Raw genomic sequence first — 25,637 nt, forward strand, 5'->3', positions numbered from 1 at the left:
CCTTAGTGAGCCAGGGACAAAATTATAAATACTAAGTTCTGTTACTGGTTTCTACATCCTTGGTAATAAAACCCAGGTCTAGGCTTTAAAATGCATCATGCCCCTCATAGAGGAGTAATTAAATACCCTCTATGCTACACTTTAAGTAAGAGCTACTCAATCTTATAACCCAAACACTCCCATTTAAATAAAAAGGAGACAGACAAAACCTCTTCTTACCACAGATAAAAAGCTCTATGTTTTTCTTTGCTTGGCCATTCTCAATACAAAATGTTCTTGGTTGGTTTTGACTTTGAGATGGATTTTTTTAAGAAGACAAACACTCAGCATTTCCTTTGATTGTCTGGCTACACCTCGATCAATAAATCTTCTTCACCTTGACAAACCAAATTTTCTAAGTCATGCTGTACACTTCAAAGAGCCTGAATGAGCATTTCAGAAGAGGAAAGGCTGTTTCATGGTGCATTTTTGCCATTTGGGGTTGCCAGGAAATGCTACCGTGCATTCTTGTGACTTGTAGTATTAATTGCAGAGAATATAATTTTAGAAACAAAATCTCTTTAAAGTAGTTTAAAAACAAAGCAAAGACATGGATAAATTTCTGCTCTTAAAAAATTTAATGTTTTAAATAATAAAATTTTAGAGCTGCAAGAGCCTTCAAATAGCTAACCCACTAATTTGAAAAACATGGAAACTAAAGTCTATAGAGTCAAATGCCTCAATCCAAAGTTTAAAACATTATGTTTTGATATAAGCATGACTCTGTAGTTAGAAGCTTTATGATTCAAAGCAGAGGGTATCAGAAGCTAATTGAAAGTTTGCCGACTGTTGGGGTTTTTCTAACAAGAAAGTCACTATATTTAAATGCAAATGACAAAAAACAGGTATAGATAATGGCCAGGAAACAGTTTTTCACCATGGAACAGATTTTATGGTGGAAATTCCTCTTTATTTTTTAATTTGGTGGGATAGAGGATGCTGGAGGTCTTGGAGTTCAAATATTTGGTGGTGGAATTGTGGAGTGGTGGGGATCAGCAGTCGTGCAAATAAAGAAAGAGATTCCTTGATCGTTTGGAAGCAGTTAGTGCTAAGAATAACATGAGGAAACATATTAAATCCTCAGTTCAGTCAGGGTAATGATTCTCAAATGTTTGTGTATAAGAACCCCTTGAGAACTTAAATAAAATACAGATTACATATATAACTGCTCAGAAATGATGACAAAGATGTTTTGAGATAGAACCCGGGAAACGATATCCCTTTCATCTCACCTCAATGTGAGAAAAATGGTATAGAGCTTCTATCTACCATAATCACATATACCTCCCTCCTCTTCCTCATGCCACCAAAGGTTTGGTAAATGCAAAACAAAGTGGGGTGGGTTACAAAAAAATGGTACTTGAGCTTGAATCCTGACTCTACCATTACTGTCCCATACTCTCAGTTACCTCAATTTTAAGATAGTGATACTGCAAAGAATAATGGTAAAATGCTTAGCACCATAACTGACAAATAATAAACATTTAATAATTGATAGTTATAATTCTTTTATGACTTCAATAACAGCAATAATCATAACAGTAATATTCTGACCAAATCTATACATAAGATTATATTTGGAATAAATTACTAATGGGTGAGGGTTAGTGATAAAATAATCAAATTTGACTCTGTTTAAAGATGTGTTCTGTTAGGGATTTCTGCTTCCAGTCATGATGGGAAAACTGGGAACTGATTTACTGTCCTGCCATCAATAGTTGGAATATTGGACACGATATATGAAACAACAGTTTTCAGACATTGGATGACAGACAAAGCAGATCTGTGATCCCTGAGAGAATGAAAACAAGCAAGACAAGCCTTATGATCACCCTGACTCTATGTCTGGAGGCATAATTCAGACTGTGGAGAAGGGAAGGGGTCCCAAGCAGAGCTCAGAGGACTTGCTGAGTTGAGGTGAGGAGACTGAAATGTGAGTTCAGAGAATATGAGGGCTGAGTCCTGGAGAAGATGGGGCTTTGTAGGAAAAGAGGTCCCCAAATCTTCACAGGGATACCCTGGAGTCTTTGCTAAAAACAGAGACATACATGTAGAGGATGAAAATCCATGAGGCAGGTAAAGACCAACCAGTGAGTCATGAGCTGACAGGTTCCCAGAGCTCATACAGGCTTGTGAATCATTTGATTCCAGCCAGAGTTATCACTGGTAATTGAACAATCACTTGGGTCATTCAGTAGAGACCCCCCGCCCCCACCAAAAGGCTACACCTATTAGTATTTTACTAAAGGCTATTGTAGACCCACCATAACAAAGTAAAAACAAGCCTAGAAGGGATGAAACTGACTTGCATGCAAGTAAAATGCACCCCCCAGAACAGAGCCCAGAACTCTCTAAAAGAAGACAACAAAATCTAATCCCTGAAATGTAAAACTTACAGTGTCCAGCACCCAACAAAAATTACCTGACAGGCACAGAAGCAGGAAAAAAATAAATGATCAAAGAAACAGGGCCAGAAATGATAAAGATGATGGAATTAGCAGAGAAGGAGGTTTAAAAAGTTATTTTAACTATTTTCAAGTATATCAAGGAAAACCTGAATATACTGAGAAGAGAAATCAAAGGTGTAAAGACAACCAGTGGAACTTCTAGAGATGAAAAGGACAATATCTGAAATTAAAAATTCACTGGGTAGGATTAGCAATTTAAATGCAGCAAATTAAATACTAAAGAATAAAGTTAGTGATCCAGGAGATGTAGCTATAGAAACAATCCAAAATAAATTTCAGAAAGAAAAATGAACAGAATCCCACTGAATTATAGGATACTATCTAGTGGTCTAACATATGCATCATGATGAGGAGAAAATTATTGGAAGAGAATAGATTCAAATATTTTCCAAATTTAATGAAAACTATAAATTGCAGACTCAAGAAACTCAATGAATCCCAAGCAGGATACACACAAAGAAAACCATACTAAGGCACATCATAATCAAATTATTGAAAATAAATACCAAAGGAAAAAAATCTTAAAAGCAGAATGGAAAAAAGACATATTAAATTCAGAGGAATAAAGATAAAAATGACAAAAATCTTCATGTCAAAAACTATGCAATCCAGAATAAAAAACCCAAACAAACAAACAAATAAGCAAAAAGCTATGCAATCCAAAGAAAATGAAATGACATTTTCAAAGGGCTGAAAGGAAAACAAACAGTTAATATAGAATTTTAGAGCCAGGAAAAATATCTTCCAAAAATGAAGACAAAATTAAGACTTTTTCAGACATAGAAAAGTTGAGAGAATTTGTCACTGAAAGGCCTGCACTGCAAAAGATACAAAATGAATGTACCAATGAATAAATAACACTGGAAATAATGAATAGGTAGATAAACATAAAAAAAAAAACACCACTATTTACAATAGCCAAGACATGGAAGCAACCCAAATGCCCATCAACAGACAATTGGCTTAAGAAGATGTGGTATACTTATACAAATGGACTATTACTCAGACACAAAAAAATGAAATATTGCCACTTACAGCAACATGGATAGACCTAGAGAATACTCAGAGAGACAAATACCATATGATACAACTTATATGTGGAATCTAAAAAGTAATACAAATGAATCTACATTCAAAACAGAAATAGACTCACAGACATAGAAAACAAACTTATGGTTACCAAAGGGGAGGAACAAATTAGGAGTATGGGATTAACAGATACAAACTACTATACATAGAATAGATAAGCAACAAGGATTTACTGTAAAGCACAGGGAATTATACCCAGAATCTTGTAGTAATCTATAATGGAATATAATCTGAAAAAAAAGGAATCACTATGCTGTACACCTGAAACTAACACAATATTGTAAATCAACTATACTTCAATAAAAAAAATATTTCTCATTTTAAATTTATTTAAAAGATAATTGCCTGTTTAAAATAAAAACAGTAACACATTATCAGGAAGTTTATAACATATGTTGAAGTAAATCTATGATAAAAGTAGCACAAAAAATGGGAGGGAGAAAATATAAGTATGTTGTCGTAAGGTTCAGGAAGTGCTAATGTATCATTTGAAGTTATGCTGTGATATCTTAAAGATATATAATGTACACCATAGAGTAACCTTTAAAAATAAAGCATAGCTAATATATCAATAATAGAGAGGTAATTCCCTGGCAGTCCAGTGGTTAGGACTCCATGCTTTCACTGCTGAGGGCCCAGCTTCAATCCCTGGTTGGGGAACTAAGATCTCACAAGCTGCACAGTGCAGCCAAAAAAAAAAATTAAAAAATAAAAATAAAAAATGGAGAAAAAATGGAACCCTTAAAAATACTCAAATAATCCAAAAGAAGGGAGGAAAAGAAGAACAAAGAACAGAAGGAGCAAATAGAAAACACAAAGCAAGATGGTAGACTTATGCACACATGTAAATAATACATCAAATGTAAGTGAACTAAAAGTTACAATTAAAAGGCAGAGACTTTCAGACTAGAATAAAAAAGTGCAAACCCCAACTATATATTATGTACCAGAAACCTATTTTAAATATGGAGACACAAATGGGCTGAAAGTCGAAGGCAGGAAAAAGTTACAGCATGTAAACAACAATCATAAGAAAGCTGCAGTGGCTATATTGACATCAGCCAAATAGACTTCTGAACAAGGAATGTTAACAGGGATAAAGAGGAACATCATATAATGATATTGGGGTCAAGTCACCAAGATGCCATAACAATCCTAAATAACAGTGCTTCAAAACTGATCTTCATGAAACAAAACCTGACAGAACTTCACAAAGAAAGCCACATATTTACAACCATAGTTGGAAACTCCAGCACTCTTTCAATAATCAATAGAAGTAGACAGAAAATCAGTAAATATATGGAAAACATGAACAACACTTTTAACGAATCTGACCTAAGTGACATTTATAGACTGCTCCAACAAACAACAGAAGTATATACATGCACTTCAAAGACATATGCAATATTCACCAAGATAAACCATATGCTGAACTCCAAAAAGAGGCTTTCAGTACATTTAAAAGATTTAAAATCATACAGACTATGTTTTTTCAGCATTCTTTCTAGAATCAAAGTAGAGATCAATAGCAGAACAATGTGTGGAAAATTCCCAGATAATTGGAAATTAAGGAAAATACTTCTAAATAATCTATGGTCAAAACCAAAATCATATGAGAAATTAGACAATATTTTGAACTAAACTAAAATAAAAACACAATATATAAAACAGGGATTTATAACTTTAAATGCTATGAAAAGATTTTTTTAAAAGGCTCAAATCAATGAACCAAGTATTCCATTAAGAATCTAGATAAAGAAGAGAATATTAACCCAAAATAAGTAGAAGAAAATAATAAAGAGCAGACATCAATGAAATAGAAAATTGATAAACAATAGAGAAAAATGAATTAAACCAAAATTTTTGAAAAATCAACAAAATTAATAACCTATTAGCTAGATTGATTAAGAAATAAAGGGAAGAGACACAAATTACCAATATTAGGAATGCAATAGGGGATCACTGGATCCTACACTATTAAAGATTCTATAGACAGTAAAAGAATAGCAAAGTATTTTGAACAATGCTTTGTCAATAAATTTTAAAATTTAATTGAAATAGACAATTTCCTTTTTTAAAAATTTTCATACAATTTTTAAAGGTTACTTTCCATTTACAGTTGTTACGAAATATTGGCTATATTTCCCATGTTGTACAATACATCCTTGAGCTTATCTTACAACCAATAATTTTTACCTCCCACTACCTCACCCCTATATTGCCCCTCCCCACTACTGGTAACCACTAGTTTGTTCTCTCTATCTGTGAGTCTGCTTCTTTTTTTGTTATCTTCAGTAGTTTGTTGTATATTTTAGACTCCACATGATACCATACAGTGATTATCTATCTCTGTCTGACTCATTTCACTGAGCATAATGCCCTCTAAGTCCATTCATGTCTCTGCAAATGACCCAATTTCGTTCCTTTTTTATGGCTGAGTAATATCCCATTGTGTATATATACCACTGCTTCTTCATCCATTCATCTGTTGATGGACACTTAGACTGCTTTCATACCTTGGTAATTGTAAATTATGTTATTATGAACATTGGGGTACCCATATTTTTTCAAACTAATGTTTTTGTCTTTTTTTCAGATATCTATCCAGAAGTGGAATTGCTGGGTCATATGGTAGAATCATGCTTCCTGACTTCAGACTATATTACAAAGCCACAGTAATCAAAACAGTATGGTACTGGCACAAAAACAGACATATAGATCAATGGAACAAGACAGAAAGCCCAGAAATAAACCCATGCACTTATGGTCAATTAATCTATGACAAAGGAGGCAAGAATACACAATGGAGAAGAGACAGTCTCTTCAATAAGTGGTGCTGAGAAAACTTGACAGCTACATGTTAAAGAATGAAATTAGAACATTCTCTAACACCATATACAAAAATAAACTCAAAATGGGTTAAAGACCTAAATGTAAGACTGTATACTATAAAATGCCTAGAGGAAAACAAAGATGGAACACTCTTTGACATAAATCACAGTGATATATTTTTGGATCCGTCTCCTAAAGTAATGGAAACAAAAGCAAGAGTAAACAAATGGGCCCTAATGAAACTTAAAAGCTTTTTCACAGCAAAGGAAATCATCAACAAAATGAAAAGACAACCTACTGGATGGGAGAAAGTATTTGCAAATGATATGATCGATAAAGGATTAATATCCAACATATATATAAACAGCTCATACAACTCAACATCAAAAGAACAAACAAACCAATTAAAAAATGAGCAGAAGAACTGAATAGACATTTTTCCAAAGAGGAAATACAGATGGCCAACAGGCACATGAAAAGATACTCAATATCGCTAATCATCAGGGAAATGCAAATCAAAACCAAAACATGATATCACCTCACACCTGTCAGAATGGTTATCATCAAAAAGAACATGAATGGGCTTCCCTGGTGGTGCAGTGGTTGAGAATCTGCCTGCCAATGCAGGGGACATGGGTTCGAGCCCTGGTCTGGGAAGATCCCACATGCCGCAGAGCAACTAGGCCCATGAGCCACAACTACCGAGCCTGCGCGTCTGGAGCCTGTGCTCCACAACAAGAGAGGCCGTGATAGTGAGAGGCCCGCGCAACACGATGAAGAGTGGCCCCCACTTGCCGCAACTAGAGAAAGACCTCACACAGAAACGAAGACCCAACACAGCCAAAAATAAAAAATATAAAAAATAAATTAATTAATTTAAAAAAAATGAGAAAAAAAAAAAGAACATGAATAACAAATGTTGACAAGGATGTGGAAAAACGGGAACCTTTACACACTGTTGGTGGGAATGTAAATTGGTACAGCCACTGTGGAATACAGTATGGAGGTTTGAAAAATTTCTTGAAAGACACAAATAAGCAAAGCTGAAACCAAAAAGTAGAAAATATGAATAGTCCTATATATATTAAAGAAATTAAATTCATATTTAAAAAAAAACCTTATTATAAAGAAAACTTTATGCCCAGATGACTTCACTCATGAACACTATCAATCATTTAAGGAAGAAATTAACCAATACTAAAAAACTAGCTCAGAAAATAGAGGAGGGAGCTCTTCCCATCTTATTTTGTAGGGTCAGAATCACTTTGACATCAAAACTTGACAAGGATATTGTAAGAGAAGAAAACTACTGGAATACAGACTCAAAAATTCTTAACATAATTTTAGTAAGTAAAATTTTACAATATATATAAGGAGTACTACATCGTGATCAAGTAAGAGTTATCTCAGGAATGCCAAGATAGTTTAAAATTTGAAAATCAATCAGTGTAATACACCTTATTAACAGAATAAAGGAGAAAACCATAATATCAACACAGCACATTCATTTGACATTTTCAATGTACTTTCATGATTAAAAAAAAAAAAAAAAACCTCAGCAAAGTAGGAATAGAAGGGGAATTTCTTCACATTGATAAAGGATATCTACAAAAACCCTACAGGTAACACCATATTTAAGAGTGTAAGCCTGAATGTTTTTCCCCTAGTTCAGGAATAATTCAAGGATGTCTACTTTCTTCACTCTTATTTGACATCATTTGAGAAGTCCTAGACAGTGGAAGTCAAGAAAATGAAATAAAAGGCATACAGATTGGAAAAGAAGAAGTAAAACTTTATTTTCAGATGACATGATCATCTATAGAGAAAATTAAAAGGAATCTTTTAAAAAGCTACTATAAGTAATAAGTGAGTCTAGCAAGACAGCAGGATACAAGGTCTGTATATGAAATCAATTCTATTTCTATATGCTAAAATGAATAATTAGACATTAATATTTAAAAATAATAATTAGAAATTAAAATTTAAAAATAATAGCATAGAAACATGAGATACCTAGGGATAAATACATTAAAACAGGTATAAGAGCTGAATATCTAAAACTATAAAATATTGCTGAAAAAAATTGAGGAAGACCTTAAAAAATCTCTGAGAGATATAACATACTCATGGATTGAAAGTCTTAATGTTTTTAATGTATGAATTCTCCCCAAACTGACCTGCCCAGTCAATGCAATTCCAACTAAAATCCTATGAGGATTTTCTGTAGAAATTAATAAGATTTTCTAGCATTTATATAGAAATGTAAAATACTTAGACTAGCAAAATAAGTTGTAAAAAGAACAAAAGTGGAGGACTTATACTACCAGATTTCCAGACTTACTACAAATCTATAGTAATCAAGTAGTATGGTATTGATATAAGGACAGACATGTAGATCAATGGAACAGAAGTAAGAGTTCAAAAATAGAGGCACACATGTATGATCAATTGATTTTCAACAAGGAGGCAAGGAATTAAATGGGAAAAGAATAGTCTTTTCAGCACATGATGTTGGACTAAATGGGTACAGATGAATGAGTCTCAACCCTTACTTTATATCATACACAACATTAATTCAAAGCCCACCTAGACCTACACATAGAAGCTAAAACTATAAAACTTCTAGAAGAAAACAGGAAAAAATCTTTGTGATCCTGACATAGGCAAAAAATTTACTAATTGGGACACAAAAGCATAATCCATAAAGGAAAATAGGAAAAAAATGATTAATTCGATTGTACCAAATTTAAAATATTTTACTCTTGAAAGACCATTAGGAAAATGAAAAAAAGCAAGCCAAAGTGTGAGAAAATATTTGCCATACATGTGTCTGACAAAGGACTTATAACCAGAATATATAAAGAACACTTTAAGAAAATAAACAACTCAAAAAAAAGTCAGCAAAAGATTTGAACAGATACTTCACCAAAGGCCAAAAATCACATGAAAAGATGCTTAATATCATGAAGCCATCATGATATTAAGAAAATTTAAAAATAGATAATATCAAGTGTGATGAGGATGGGGAGCTACTGGAAAGTTCATGTATTGTTGATGGGAATATAAAATAGTGTAACTATTTTGGGCAGAAGTTGAGCAGCTTCTATAAAGTTAAACAGCAATTTCCACTGAGGCAGCAATTCCACTCTTGGGTTTAAAATGTTCATAGACACATTATTCATAAAGCCAAAAACTGGGAACAATCCTAATATCCATTATCAGATGAATGGATAAATAAATTGTAGGATATACTTTCAGTGGAATACTACTCCGTCATACAAAAGGAACTACCGATACATGAAAGAAGAAGGATAAGTATCAGAAAGATGTTAAGCAAAAGACTTGAGATGCAAAAGAACACATAGTACGTGATTCAATTTATATGAAATTCTAGCAAAGGCAGATCTTGTCGAGTGATAGAAAGCAGATCACTGTTTACTTAGGGATAGGATTGGGGGCTAAACATGCACTGGGAGGGGCACAAGGGAATATTTTAAGGTTATGTATAGGTTTTACATCTTGACTGTCGTGTTTTTTATCTTGATTATGGTAGTTATACAAGTATTTACAAGTTATCTTGATTATGGTAGTTATACAAGTATTTACAAGTTATACAAGTATTTACATTTGTCAAAACTCATCAAATTGTACACTTAAAGTGTGTATGTTTTATTGGGTGTAAGGTTTGTACGTAATGAATGACATTTATTGTAACAATAAAGTTGGTTTTAAAAATATGTTCTATAATATCTGCTTCACTGTTTTGTTATTTTTGTATTCACTTATCAAATCTTTAGTCGCCAGACTCTGTCTCAGGGCTTTGGGGAAATAGCAGTAAATGAGACAGATGAGGAATTTGACCTCATGGACATTTCATCGTAATTGTGGAGACAGAAAAAGAACAAGTGAATAGAAGAAAATAAATGTCACACGAATGTCATTTATGTACAAATAAATGTCATTTGTACGTGAATGTTCATAGCAGCATTATTCATAATCATCAAAAAGTAGAAAGAACCCAATTATCCATCAGCTGATGAATGGATAAACAAATGTGGTATATCCATACAATGGAATTTATTCAGCTATAAAAGGGAATAGGGGCTTCCCTGGTGGCGCAGTGGTTGGGAATCTGCCTGCTAGTGCAGGGGACACGGGTTCGAGCCCTGGTCTGGGAGGATCCCACATGCCGCGGAGCAGCTGGGCCCGTGAGCCACAACTGCTGAGCCTGCGCATCTGGAGCCTGTGCCCCACAACGGGAGGGGCCGCAATAGTGAGAGGCCCGCGCACCGCGATGAAGAGTGGCCCCCGCTTGCCGCAACTAGAGAAAGCCCTCGCACGAAAGGAAGACCCAACACAACTAAAAATGGCACAACTAAACACAACTAAAAATAAATAAATAAAGTAGCTAAAAAAAAAAAAAAGAAATATTAAAAAAAAAAAGGGGAATAAAATTCTGATACAGGCTACAACATAGAGGAAACTGGAAAACATTATGCTGAGTGAAAGAAGCCAGATACAGAAGACCACATATTATAGTATTCCATTTATATAAAATGTCCAGAATTGACAAATCCATAGATACAGAAAGAAGATAAGTGGTTTCCAGGGGCTTGTAGGAAGGGAGATTTGGGAGTGACTGTTTCTTTTTGAATGATGAAAATGTTCTGGAATTAGATAATGGTGATGATTGCACACCTCGTGAATATACTAGAAACCACTGATCTGTAAACTTTAAAAGGGCGAATTTTATGGCATGTAAATTATACTTAATAAAAAATTTACTTTTAAACAACAACAAAAAAAATGAATGGAAGAATGATGGTATGTCATTGTAAGAATTAGGATGCAGTAAGAGAGATGACCAGGGAAGAAGCTACTGGTTAGGGTGTGCAAGGGATGCTTCTTGAAAGGAGCATTTAGAAGGGGCCAATTATATGAAGTCCTAGAAACATGAAAGTGTTTTCTCTAAACCTTAGAACTGATGAGAATCCATGTGAGCAGGGCATAGGGAGCAGAGGCAAGGATGATTCACAATGAAGTACCTGAGGAGCAAGGAGAGATCAAGTACATCAGAGCAATGGGCTTGGATAAGGCTTCTTTTCATTTGCTTTAATAAAAAAGTGAGTTGGTAAATAAGGTGTGGAAATTCTATGGTTCTAAATTTGATCAGCTTTAAGTAGAAAGCTGCCATAGAACTTTTAGACAAATCTAGCTACAAGGTGACCCCAGTAGATGACACAGGTTCAGGGCAAAATCTACACCTGAGAACTCACTCCCCTTTCCTACAAGTAGTGCCGTATGTTCTTGGTGTAAGTACAGGTGAACACAGGGCTGTACAAACTCTGAATAACCAACGGAAAGGATTAAATGTACAGAAGTGGAAAGAAATTGCCCATGGGAGTTAAAGTGTTTTTATTCAAGGCTACATTTTCAAATCTGTGTCTAATATCACAGAGCAAATGGCTTTTTCTGGGACTAACTGCCCAGTTACCCACTTACCCATAATTTGCCACTGATTAGAACCAGGCAATTATCATTGTAATTTGTCTTTATTGGCCTCATTTTCCACTTGAAAAAGCTAAGCCATCATTTTTTTCCAGGCCTATGATTCCCAACTCCTTTGAATTCACATACTATTTATTATTTATTTCATTTCATAATCTCTCCCCATCCCAAGTGGTCAATTTTATGTGTGTTTCGGATGAATTAAAATTAAACTAGATTTTGAAAATTACTTAAATTTGTCAACATGTCTTAGTAAAGGGGTGACATTAGGGGGTGTGTCATGATCTAGACCAGAAGTTCTTCTTACAAGTTCAGGACTCCACAGTTGAAACTTAAAATTAGATCAAACTGCCTGATTTTGCACAAGAGAAAACCTTGGCCCAGAGAAGTGGAGTGACTTACCCAGAGTGCTCTGGTGAATTTAGGACAACAAAGGACAAAAACAGAGAATCCCTTAAGGGTTGTTCAATTTCTTTAAATGGTTTATAAAAAGTATAAGCATCACATCTCCATGACAGGAAAAGCGGAACTTTTTTTTAAGTGACATTTTGGGGGTATTTGTTATGCAGAATACATACACAGAATTATTATACGGGATGGATAAAATACACAGAATTAGCTATGTGGGATAGATGAAGATCATAGCAAGATAAGACTAATAATGAAGATCGCTTGTTCCATTGATGAGGAAATTTATGGAGAGATTAAGAAGGCAGGCTCCAAGAGAGAAGTCACACACAAAGATGTACTTACCACATGATTCCATTTTTATGAAGTTCAAAATCAGGCAAAACTAATCTATGGTGATAGATCTCGAGAGAAATTTTCCTTGGGGTGGAGGGGCGTGGGGACTAGGAGGTGTGTGACCACAGCTTCTGGGGTGCTGGTGATGTTCTATCTCTTGATTATATCAATCAATGATTGCAGTACTGGTTACACAGGTGTGCTTCCTTGTTGAAAATTCAGCAAGCTGTCCAATAATGATGGACACACTTTTCTCCATGCATGTTGTATTAGTTATCCACTACCACATAACAAATTATCCCAAAACACAGGACTTGAAACTACAACATTTATGATCTCAGAAATCTGGGCATGGCTTAACTGGGTCCTCTGCTTCAGGGTCTCTGAAGTAAGATGTCAGCTGGGGCTGCAGCCTCATCTCAAGGCTCAGCTGGGGTGGCTCTGCTTTCAACTCTCATATGGTTGTGGGTGGATTCACTTCCTCATAGGCTGTTGGATAGAGGGTCTCAGTTGCTTGCTGGCTATAGGCCAGAGGTCACCCCCAATTCCTTGCCATGTGGGCCTCTCCAACATGGCAGTTTGCTTTACCAAAGCATGCAAGCCAAGAAGGAAATAGAAAGGGTACTGCCAAGGTGGAAGACATAGTCATTTGTAACCTAATCATGGAGTGCCATCTCATCACCCGTCATATTCTACCCTTAGAAGCAAGTCACTAGGTCCAGTCCAAACTCACAGGCAGGAGATTACACACGGGTGTGAATACTGGGAGGGAGGAGTCATTTTAGGAGGCTACTCACCACATGCATTACATGTTAATAAAAGCTTAACAAGAAATAATGAATGCAAGCTCAGGCATCAGGTTGACCTGAGTTTAAATCCTGCCTCTCCCATCAGCTGAGAGAGATTGCACAAGTCATTAAACTGCCCTAAGTCTCAGTTTCTCCATCTATTAAATGGGGACAATAATATTATATACCTCCTAGAATTGTTGTAACTATTGATTTAGGGAAAGCAAGAAGTGCCCACAAAGCCCTGATGCAGGGCCTTCCACCAAGGAAGTACTCAGTATTAAGTGTTATTATTGTTTAAAGATATTCCCAAAGTAAATTTAATTGCAAGGAGAAGAGAACAGGACTATATGCCAGGTGTTTTGAGGAAACAGAGACTCTGAGATGTTAGGCAACATGTCTAATGTCACACAGCCGAGCCAGGATTTGAACCTGAGCCCACTGACTCCAAAGTCATTTCTATTTCCTGTACCTTCTGCTTCCCCATAGTAGCCTCTGACTGGCTTTGCCCTCTTCTTTCTGTCACCTCTAGGTCTTTTGTTCACACTGCTGTCAGACCAACTCTCCTAACACCTTTCTTTCTTCATCTGATACTCTCCAGCTGAAGATGTCCCAAATGACTTCTATATCAGGTGACCATCTCTTCCCAGCCTACAAAGGACCCTGAGTTTGGTTCTAATATTGAGACACTTACATTCCTGTAGTTCCCTAGTACACATTCCTTGCTCCAAACATCATGAGTTCATTCTTAGCCAAAAATGTCATGGCCCATCTTATCCCCACCTCCATACATTTGCACTGCTTTCTTCTTTTTTAGGATGTTAGTCTCTTAAAATTTCTCTCGTTAGTTCCATCCACCCACCCATCCATCCATCCATCCATCCATCCACCCATCCATCCATCCATCCATCCATCCACCCATCCATCCATCCAACCATCCATCCACCCATCCATCCATCCACCCATCCATCCATCCACCCATCCATCCATCCATCCACCCACCCATCCACCAATCCATCCACCCACCCATCCATCCATCCATCCATCCATCCATCCATCCATCCACCCACCATCCATCCATCCATCCATCCATCCATCCATCCACCCACCATCCATCCATCCATCCATCCATCCATCCATCCATCCATCCATCCCTCCCATATATAGAGTCCATTTCTGGGTGCCTTGCACTGTGCTCAGCATTGGAAGCACTACAAGAAAGAATCAGGCATGGCTCCTGCTCTTTAGAGTCAAGTCATATCTCAACTGGAATATACTGTATTAAGTTCTACAGGAGAGAACTACAAAGCCCTGCTGACATACTTCTTGTGGCTCAATACCAGGCTACAATTTCTGGTCTCCATGATGCCTTCCTGATTATTCCATTACACTGATGCTTCTCTAAATTTCCTCGGCCCCATAAGTCCTATCATCCATCTAATGGCTTAATGTAGAGAACTGCCTTCAACATGGTCATAAGAGAAGGGGATTTTTTAAGCTTTATTGGGGACTTATTCTGAGATAAAAACTGTATACAAATCATCTTATAGAATGAACCCCCAAATTCCACAAAGTAATTCTTATTATGTGATTGTGCAGGTAAGGAAACCAAAGACTTTGAGAGGTCAAGTTCAATGTCTCATGGCTAATACAGTGTAGAGCCTGGACTCAGACCCAGGTCTATCTGCCTGCAGAGTCCTTGTTTAATCATAACCTCCTACTATACTCCTTCTTTCTTCCTCTTGTGGTACATATAGAGTATTGGTCCTGCAACTCAGTAAATGATGAGAAGAGCCTCTAACATTTAATTTCTCAACACAGTCACACAGGGCTTTCACATCCACTATTTCAAATACTTACTGAGTGACAGAATGACCCACAGAATGCCCAAACAGGGCATCTCATCAATAGCACAAAAAAGCCTGATGGAGCTCTTATCAAGCTCATCATTGTGGCCTTCCTTTGGTGTTGGACTTCTCAAAATAGTTGGACACACTGTTGGGGTCGGTGCCTCCGTTGTGACTGTTTCACTCTAGCACAGCATCTGCGAGGCATCCTTTGGAAAGAGGTGGGGCTGCCAGGCCCTTTACAACAAAACCTTCTTTTTCTTGGGGATTCTTAAACGTGGCAGTGAGCAGATGTGCTCACAGAGTCTCTGAATGCAAGCACAGATGGAACATTCTACATAGAAATTGCAAGTAAACTTCACAACTGGGGAACATAAAGATCTTTTATTTGCAGAAGTTGGAGGTTGTAATTTGAATGTGTGAAACTGTCAATAGTCTGGTAAATATGTCAGCCCACCAACAGCCTTAAAAGGGAATTGAAGCCATTTTAAAAATCAGTGAGGTAGGTAATGTGTGGGTGTGTGTGTTTTCCACGGAGCCAATAGAGAGATTTATGCTAGATGCAAAATATTCTTTAAATTGCTGAGTACAAGAATGGGTCATTAGGAAGGCGGTGGACTCGTTCTAACCCTCGGGGGCCTGCTGGGAGTTTTCTAATCTGTTCAATGTCCTGTGGTGGCTCCACATTGCCTGCAGAAAGAAATTCATTTTCTTTGGTCTGGCATTTTCCACTCCAGCTCCAACCATATACCCCACCCTTTTCCCTTTGGCATTTCATTTTCCAGAAAGATTCCAGTTACTCCTGCTTCCCTGGACATGGGCGCCATTTTCTCACATGATGCTCACACTTTTCTGCCTAGAAGATCATCCTTCCCACCCCCCACATGTTCAAATCATACCCTTCTTTCAAAACTAGGTCATCCTTGGCTCCTGCCTTGCCCTCATTGCCCCTCACTCCAACCCAACCCAACCCAATCTCATTGGCAAGTCATGATGTCTCTATCTCCAAAACAGCTGTGGCCTGGGAACTGGGCTCTCTCCAATGGGTTCTCACCATTGTCTAGCACATCATCATCTCTTGCCTGATGAACTACAATGGCTTCATCTTGGATCTTCTTGCTTTGGACTTGGCCCATACAACTACCAGAAATTCTGTGTTCAAAATGTAAATCAATTAATGCCATTCCTGTGCTTCATACTCTTCAGTGGATTCCTGTGGCACTTAGCATCAAACCCAGATTCTTTCCCATGGCCTCCAAGGTCCCAGAAATCCAGGTCTGGCCACTACTTTTAGTTCATCTTATTCTGTTCTCTCACTCTGGTCACTTTGCTCCAGACACTGAGGTCCTCCACTGTGTAACTTGAGAACAGGTCCATATCTTATTCACCTTCAAGTCCCCAGTAGTGTCTTGTACAGTACCTTATAATGAGTAGGTATACATTAATCTTTATTAATTGAATGGTAATTTTCTGACTTAAAATCTAAGTTTTAGACTTCAATTTAGTTTTGGTGTATCACCCAAATCTATCATTTTTTAAGGGCCCATCCTGTTGCATTTTTGGGAGACCCCATTTCTTCTTTAATATCCTAGTTATTTTTCTCAGGTTCCTGAAACTGTCAGGTAGCTGCCATTTGGAAGAATAAATACATAAATCCGGCAAACCCACAAGTGGCATTGCTCTGGGAAAAATGAGGAGACTTAATTAGCAATGAGACTCCACACATTTTGACTGGGCCAAAAATATCAGGCTGCCAATTTCTTATTAATTCTTGTTAACTGCATTGCATTCAAGGCCTTCATGGACAACGTGTGCTTGATGAAATGGCTTCCAAATCTAAAAACAATTTGCTCATCTTTAGAACTGCACCCCTGGAGATCATCTGACAAACCAGAAATTCATACATATCAGGATAATACCAAAACAAAATTTTAGAGTAGTTGTTGAAAATACAGGCTCTGGAGATAGACTAACTGGTCTTAAATCCTGGATCCGGCAAGTACTGGCTGTGTGATCTTAGGCACACAGATACCCAACCTCTCTGTGTCTCAGTTTCGTTTCCTGTAAAATGGAGCCAATGATCTCCAGGAGTGCAATTTTGAATTTCAATATAATTTTGAAAATTATAAAGTTGTAGGAATTGTACATGAAACTCCTGTACACCTTTACCCAGATCCACCTATTATTTCTACTTTGTCTCACTGGCTTTATTATTCTTTCTGTATTTTATACAAACATATGCATATTATGTTTTTCTGCACCATTGAGTTACTCGGAGATATTGTGTCCATATAACCCTAAGTACTAAAGTCCACATTTCCTAAGAATATTCTCCTATGTAATCAGTATAAAATCACAGTAATCAAAATCAGAAAATTTAACATTGGTACAACACTGTTATCTAATTCAGAGTACATATTCAAATCTCATCACTTGTCTCAGTAACGTCCGATATAGCTATTTTTGCCGCAGTTCAGGCTACAGCCTAAGAACATGCACTGCACTTAGTTACCTTTAATCCAGAACCTTTAGTTTCCTTTAACATGAAACAGCCCCTTAGCCTTTCTTTGTGTTTCCTGACTTTGATATTTTTGAAGAACACAGGCCAGTTTTTCAGAGCATGTTCCTAATATTTCCTCATGATGAGATTCAAGTTTTTGCATTTTTGGCAGGAAGACCAGAGTGATGCTGTGTCCTTCCCAGTGCCTCACACCAGGAGACATAAGCTATCCTTTTTTGTCCCCATATTGATGATGTTGGCTTTGACCACTTGATTAAGGTTGTATCGGTCAGTTTTCTCCTGATATGTAAAATGATACCATGTCTCCATTTCTAATTCATGGCTAATTTGAGGGAAGATACTTTGGGACTCTGCACCCACGTTGTATCTCATCAAACTTTCACCCACTACTTTAGCATCCATTAGTAGCTAACCACTTTGTATGTAGGGTTTGCTTTCCAACTCAATGGTGGGAACCATTGCCCAGTTGGAGGCTCTGTCATGGGTATCTGAGGACAGGCAGTGTCCCAGTGGGATCAATAACACAGTCTTTGGAGTTAAGTAGGCTGGAGTTCAAGTCTGGCACTAGCATAGCTAATGATCTTGGGGGAAACACCTCAGTCTCTTTGAGACTTAGTTTCCTCACCTGTAAAGGAGGATAATTATAGCATCCTCCACTAGGGGATTGTAGCAAGAGGTACCTATGAATGACATAATGTAGACAGAGTGCCTGGACCATAGAGGTGTCAGCGATAGCTGTGTGATTATCACTAAAGGCGGAAGCGGCCCAAAACATCAGGCTGGCTAGACTTTAACCAAAATGTTCATGCTAGTTATTGTTTGACATGGCATTGGGAGAACACAGAAATGGGGCTGCCATGGGAGTGAATAAGTCATGCCAAAGCAGTGTACAGTGTTTCATTAGATAAGTGCAGAGGATGGCAGCTGTGAGAGGGAGGAAGTGATTTATTTCAGTAGGAGGATCGGGGAAGACTTCACAGAGAAGGTGGCAGAATATGAACTTGTGGGGCCACTTAGGGTGAACATCTCTTCATTAAATACCCCGCTGTGTACTCTACTTTCCGCTCCACACTTTAGGGTTCAGCTCAGTATAAACGAAATGAGCAGATCCTGGAGAACAAATTATTTGGAATGAATGGCAGAATAGGGGCCCCTGCCCACAACATTGAGTGAAATATAATAGAATGAATTGGGGACATGAAGGTCAAATTATGCTAATTTCATGCCTAAACCTCCAACAGGGGGTAAATGCCTGAAAAAGCCAATCTTTTTTTTTTTTTTTAATTAAAAAAAAGTTTATTTATTTTATTTATTTTTGGCTGCATTGGGTCTTCGCTGCTGCACACGGGCTTTCTCTAGTTGCAGCGAGCGGGGGCTACTCTTCATTGCAGTGCGCGGGCTTCTCATTGCGGTGGCTTCTCTTGTTGTGGAGCATGGGCTGCAGGCACGTGGGCTCAGTAGTTGTGGCACACGGGCTCAGTTGTTGTGGCTCGCGGGCTCTAGAGCACAGGCTCAGCAGTTGCAGCCCACGGGCCTAGTTGCTCTGCAGCATGTGGGATCTTCCTGGACCAGGGCTCGAACCCGTGTCCCCTGCATTGGCCAGCGGATTCTTAACCACTGTGCCACCAGGGAAGCCTGAAAGAGCCAATCTGAACCTGTCCTTCAAAGAATTAATTTTGATTGTGAAGGTGTCTTTGTAGGTAGAGCCTGGGACCTGTTAGATGCTGCTGGTTTGGAGCTAAATGTGGCAACATCTAGGCCTGTCTGGGAAAGGCAGTCCCAGGGGCTCACCCATCATATCCCGGTCTGTGATTGGCTACTCTTGGTCACTCTGCTCACCTTAGTTTCCATCCCCTGTGGTCAGGGGTGGGATTGGCCCCCATGGTGGCATAGCACAAGGCACTGCTTTTCCAAGAGTCACCTGGGATGCTTACTTTCACAGTAAGGGTGGGCTGGGCAGTTTTCAATAGCAGGGTCTTAGATCCAAATAGGCTGGAATCAGGAAGGGCTGTGATGGAGACCAAAGCCCATTCCACCCCCAGTTCACTTCCTCTTTGCTGAACCATCCCTCTCAATCCTTTCTAGATGGCCTGTCAGAGAGGCTATGAGCCTCTGATAGATTGGCCATGAGCAGTGAGGACCACAGAGCAACGACCAATTGAGTGTGAGCTCGGGTGTGGTCCAGGGACCCTCAGAGCCAGCCCCAACATGTTGGCCTTCGCCAAAGCCCCCTTTAAAAGTCTGTACTAAGGGAGCAGTTGCAGAGATGGAGAAATATGGGGATTTAATTTCCCCACAAAGCACTTTTGCCCAAGCTGTGCTAATGTTCTCCAGTTAAATACTTTCCAAAACGATCCATCAAAAAATGCAGCTACACATTCCATTAACGATGTCTGCTTTCGTCCCACCCAGGGCCACGACAGTCAGCCAAGCAATTTAATCTCTTGAAACAGACATTGTTATGTTCCCTCCCCTGGTGGGGAGAAGGAGCAGTGAGCAGACAGGCAAGAAGAGTATGCTTTCCAGGGGGAGGGAGAGGTCTCCTATTTTCTGAACTCTCATGGGATTTCCCAAAACCAGCAAGAGCATCTCTACTACAACTCATTAACACAGGAGCTCCTTGCTGCTGAACCCAAGCTGCTTCCGTCGGAGTTTTCCTACAGCAGAGCAAAGATACGTGAACCATAATTTTAGAAACAGAGGGGATTGCCTTACCTCTCCCTGTAGATTGTGAGCCCATTAAAGACAGAGCTGGGGCCAATGCATGTTTGGAATTCTGATTCCTAGCAGAGACCTTGCCACCCAAATGTTCAGTGAAATTTCCATCAATTTAAAAAAAAATAGAAAAGCCAACTCCTGTCCCTTATATCATTCTCCAGTCAGACAACTGGATCCCCTACATGATCTGGAGTAATCTTGATTGCAGATATTTTCCTCCACTGTCTTCAGAATTAATATTGTTTTGACATGTGATGCAGCCTGCTTTTAGGTTCAGCAAATAGGCACACTTGATCTTGAATGCAGCTTTTTCAACCTTTTCTGGGGTCACAGATCCCTTTGAAAATCGAATGAGAGTTAGACCCTTTCCCCATTAAAACTCAAGTTTGCACACACATTTGCAGTTTTGCATTCAATTTCAGGGAGTTGTCGGACCCTCTAAAATATCCCTAAATGCCAAGGTATAAATTGCTTCAATGATTTTGATATCACGGCTTGTATTTTGTTTCCCAAACTGTGGAAGAAGATTCTGGTCCCAACATGGATTTCACTAGTTGTACCTTATTGTAGTTGTAGATTATTGTAGTCTTTTCCTCAGCTGGCTATTTTCTAGTGAGGAAGTACTCAATTCAAACCAAGTTGTAAAACCTTAGCTGACACAGGCTAATAAAAATGTGGTAGACGTATATCCTTTCTTAAACATAGGGCTGTGTGAATACGTAGAAAAAGAGAAGAGCCACGTTATACGTATTATTAATTTTTTAATGCTAATCCTTCTTTCAAAGGCTCATAGCTCTATCTTCTTATTTAAAAAGAACAAGCTTTGGCTGCAGAGCAATAGTGCTTCTTAAGGCTTCCAAAAATAATTTTGAATGTTCTGTTGAAAGACGACACGGTCCTGGGACTTCATCAACTTCCACAGTTGACATCTCTGTTATGAGTTCCAGGAGCAGCTACCAGGCAAACTGTTCAAGAACGAAGGGAAAAGGCAAAAGTAAATTATGTCATGCATTAAGACTCTGGTGTGGTAATGCCCCATGCACTAAGAAAGAGATTTTGAATGGTTTTATAAAACTCAGATGTACCCTTGGGTATATATTTAAAGTCCACTGATTTCAGAAGCCTGCTGGATCACTGGAAATGCACTGAAATGAATCCATTGTCCAGTTCCTTATGGGTGACCTCTGAAAGAAAAATAGCAATGTTTGACATGACGCTGGGGAATGACCAAACTTTCTCAGAATGGAATGTGATTTTAGCAAGTTTCCAAAATTCCAGATGCTCACTGAAGCGTATTGAAGATATTCAGGTCTCGTGAGATGGAAATCAAGGGTGAAAAGCACAAAGATGTGCAGTCATCCTGTGCATAGTTTGGCCTGAGCCACTGTCAGTTTTTTTTCTCAAGGTCCTGACCAGGTCCTTGGGGGGTGCTGAGCTCAACACCCTTTCCTTGAAGTCTTTGAACCTCAAAGCAAAGCATCCAGTTGAGGTGTTGGATGAAAGCAAACATGGGTAGGTGAAACTCTTTGAGCTTCTTTGCATACTGCTGTGGCCAGCCAGTTTCTTGCACCAACTTTTTGCACTGAAAAATGTAACTCAAGTTCTTCTGGGTCCATTTCCTACCACTTCAAAAGGAAATACTAATAGGAAGGGCAGCCTTGGGAAACCAAAAGCGGGAGGAGACTGGGATTTCCAAATGGCAAGACATACACACCATCAGTACTTGAAGTTGGTAAATTATTTGGTTTCTGTTTTGTAGAGTCTAAAACAGGCTTGCTAACATTTTGAGAGTCAGGTATACTCTGGAGGAAGGGTTGTTTTTGAACATCCTTCTTGCCCCTAGAGATAAATGAGGCACTGAATAGAGTGCAAAGCAGCCTTTGAGGAGCCCATTGCTTATAATGGAATTGAGGAGACCAGAGTCACACACATGGAAAAGAGAAGAAGGCAAGAATTCTGGGTGCTGCATTCATGAAAAAAAAAGTCAGTGAAAGCTGGAGAAGTCTGAAAGCTGAAAAAGGCTTCTTGGATGCAATGGGCAATGAGATAAGCTCGAAGGACAGACAGAATTGGATAGGCATCAATAGGAAGGGAGAAGAACACATGCAAAGGCAGGCTTTGTTCACTCTGGAGTCAACTTGGAGAACATTTGAGAGCTCCTACTACAACCAAGGTTTAAATTTTCTTGTGCATCAGAATGATGCGGGGAGCCTCTTAAAAGTATAGACTCCTGCACCCCATCTTTACAGACCCTGATTTAGTGGGTCTGAGCTTGAGCTCAGAGATTTGCATCTCTAACAAGTATCCCAGATGATAGCCCATGGACCATACTTTGTGAAACAGTGACATCTACTTCCTTTGGCTTCTTTGTTTGATCATTGAAAACACCAAGCAGGAATATGGTCCTTAGAATCCTAGTTTATAACCTGGAGGGAAATGTACTTCAAAGAGCTAAACCAAGGTGGGATGTGGAGGGCCAAGACATCCGGTAAAGATATACGTAAAAATTCCATGAACTAATATCATGCTCTACTTTTCCCCACCACTCTCATAACCCCAACATGTTCATAACTGACACTGAACCCCGTCTAACCACCCTTCTTCCAACTCAGGCTGTTCTCTACGACTGGAAAGGCAAGGGGAGGGGTGACTTTTGGTGACCAAGACGCAAGACATATTTCCACCTTTAGTTTCTATAAATTTATGATCTATATAATCTTCTCCACAAGTGACCTATGAGTAGCAGTCTTTAACCTCTTTTGGAGATCATAGACTCTTTTGAGAAAATTATGATCCTCTTCCCAGGTAACTGTATGTGAACACTTGTATGTATATTTGGCATATAATTTCATGACATCCAACAGGAGTGATCAACTAAAACATTCTTGTTAGAGGGGCCTAATCTTTAGTCATACGGTTTTCTTAATGTTAACAATCTCATCCACTCAACCTCTGGGCAGATACATCTGTTTCAGCGTCATAACTATACGTCCTGACTCTTCTCTGGGATTTTTAGTAAATGTTCATGAACCTCCATTTGCTTGCCTGTTGATCTCAGCTCACTTTCTCAAGTCCTTCCTGGTGCAAGATGGGAGATGCCATACCTGCTTCCACATTATGGTCTGCATTGATTTGAGAATAAGTGACAACTTCATTATAGATCTGTCTGCTCCCTCCAACTCTTTGCTGTGACTCAAGGCACTTCAGCTCCCAAACTTGTCAGGCATTTCAACCACAGCACGTAGTTGGAAAAGTTTCAGGGGAAGCCTGTCAGTTCTAAAATAGGGAAAGATATTATCAATAAAGAATGGTCCTTTTTGTCCCCTGTGCATGTCCCATTTTTTCATTCATCTATTCGTATATCCATCAAATGTCCAAGTGCCAAATCCAGTACTAGGTAGCAGGATACAGTGAAGGAGGAGATCTCAGTCCTCCCAAAGCTTATAGTCTAATTGGGAGAGACAGATAAAACACAAATATACAAAGAAGTAAGATTATTGTATGTGCCATAAAGGGAAAACAAGGTGGTATGATAGGAAGTGACACAGGGGTCCTGGCTTTGGCAGAGTAATCAAGGAAGGTCTCCTGGCAGAGGTGACATCTGGGATGAGACCCAGAAGATAAGAAGGGGCCAGCCTTGGAAAGCAAGGGCTGTGTCACACTTGATTAATTCTTCATGTCTGGGACCTGGTTCCTGTGAATGCCTGCCAAGTGTCTTCTATGTAGAACAGGCCCGTACAATCGTGATCTGAAGAGGTTTCTGTGTTTAATGCATGCTTCCTGCTGCTGGCATACGTCTTGCTTCACCTGCTGACAGGGCTGTAAGCATCAAGCCAGGTCTCCCAATGGGAAGAGCAGCCTTGTCAAGAGTAAAGAGGGGGCTCCGAGCCTGATATGAATCACGGGAACAGATAGACCCCTGCAGCGCCCAGCTCAGGGTCACTCTGAGGGGATGTGTCTACACAACCCTGGTGGGTTGGTTTGAGCGTGGCCAAAATCAAACCCGTGATGAAAACCCGTGTATATTTTTCCCAAGCTGATGGGTCTGGAGTAAGAAGTGGGCAGGTCTGAAGAAGAGAGGTACAGCTCTCAGCACTCTTGGGCAGTGGACACTCAGGATGGAACCCTCCTCCACTGCTTCTGCCTTGTAGGTTCCACTACATTGCTTCTCCATGCAGCGGGTACAGCAAACACAACAGGATATGTGAATTATGAGACGCGTGCATTTGGCCATCCTTAATCTCCTGGATGGAACCCTGTGTGAATGACCTGTGGTTCAGGTGTATAACCTCCTGGGCTCACTGGACAGAGGCTAAGCTTTCTGTCTAAGACATTTCCATGAATTCTCTTGGAGAAGTCTTCAGTGTCCCAACATGTGGATTTTATCAACCCTCCCCAAGGCTGAGTCTGACATTAGTGTAAACGTGGTTTCTTTTCCAAGGCTCTGGGAGCCACAAGCTTGCAGAATGCAGGGTGGGTCTCCAGCAAGGCATATACCTTCACATTCAGGTTAAAAAAAGACTCTCCACCTCCATCTTCCCTCGTTTCACGAGAAGATGGCGTTCACAGGTGGGACGTACCCCAGGGATGCACTCAGATTTTATGAAATGCCAAACAAATTTGTGGGAGAGAAATCCTTCTTGGTTTCTCAAGAAAAATGTTGCAATATCTGGCAACTGAACCTCTTACATACATGGCCATTGAAACGTCTTCCATCTTAGTCAAAGCCTCATCTCTAACCTATGTTCCTCGGTGAAGCTACAGGGACCTTTTGAAAATACAAATCAGATTACATCATTCTGCTGCCTAAAATTCTTCAGTGGTTGGCCATCAAACTTGGAATAAGACCCCAAATCTTAATCCCTATAGGATCCTATCCTAGGTTATGTATCCACTTCTTCCACAGCCCACTCTCCTCCTTGCCCACCACACTCCAAGCACTTCCTGCCTCTGGACCCTTGCATTTGTGGGTGTCTCTACCAAGGACACCACTCTCTCCTCTTCACAGGATGGATTTTTTTTCAGCTCCACTGTCCCCCAACTCTTCCCAGAGAGGTCTTTCTTAACCATGTTATGTAGAACA

Source organism: Eubalaena glacialis, chromosome 3 (genome assembly GCF_028564815.1).
Source record: "Eubalaena glacialis isolate mEubGla1 chromosome 3, mEubGla1.1.hap2.+ XY, whole genome shotgun sequence".
NCBI lineage: Eukaryota > Metazoa > Chordata > Mammalia > Artiodactyla > Balaenidae > Eubalaena > Eubalaena glacialis.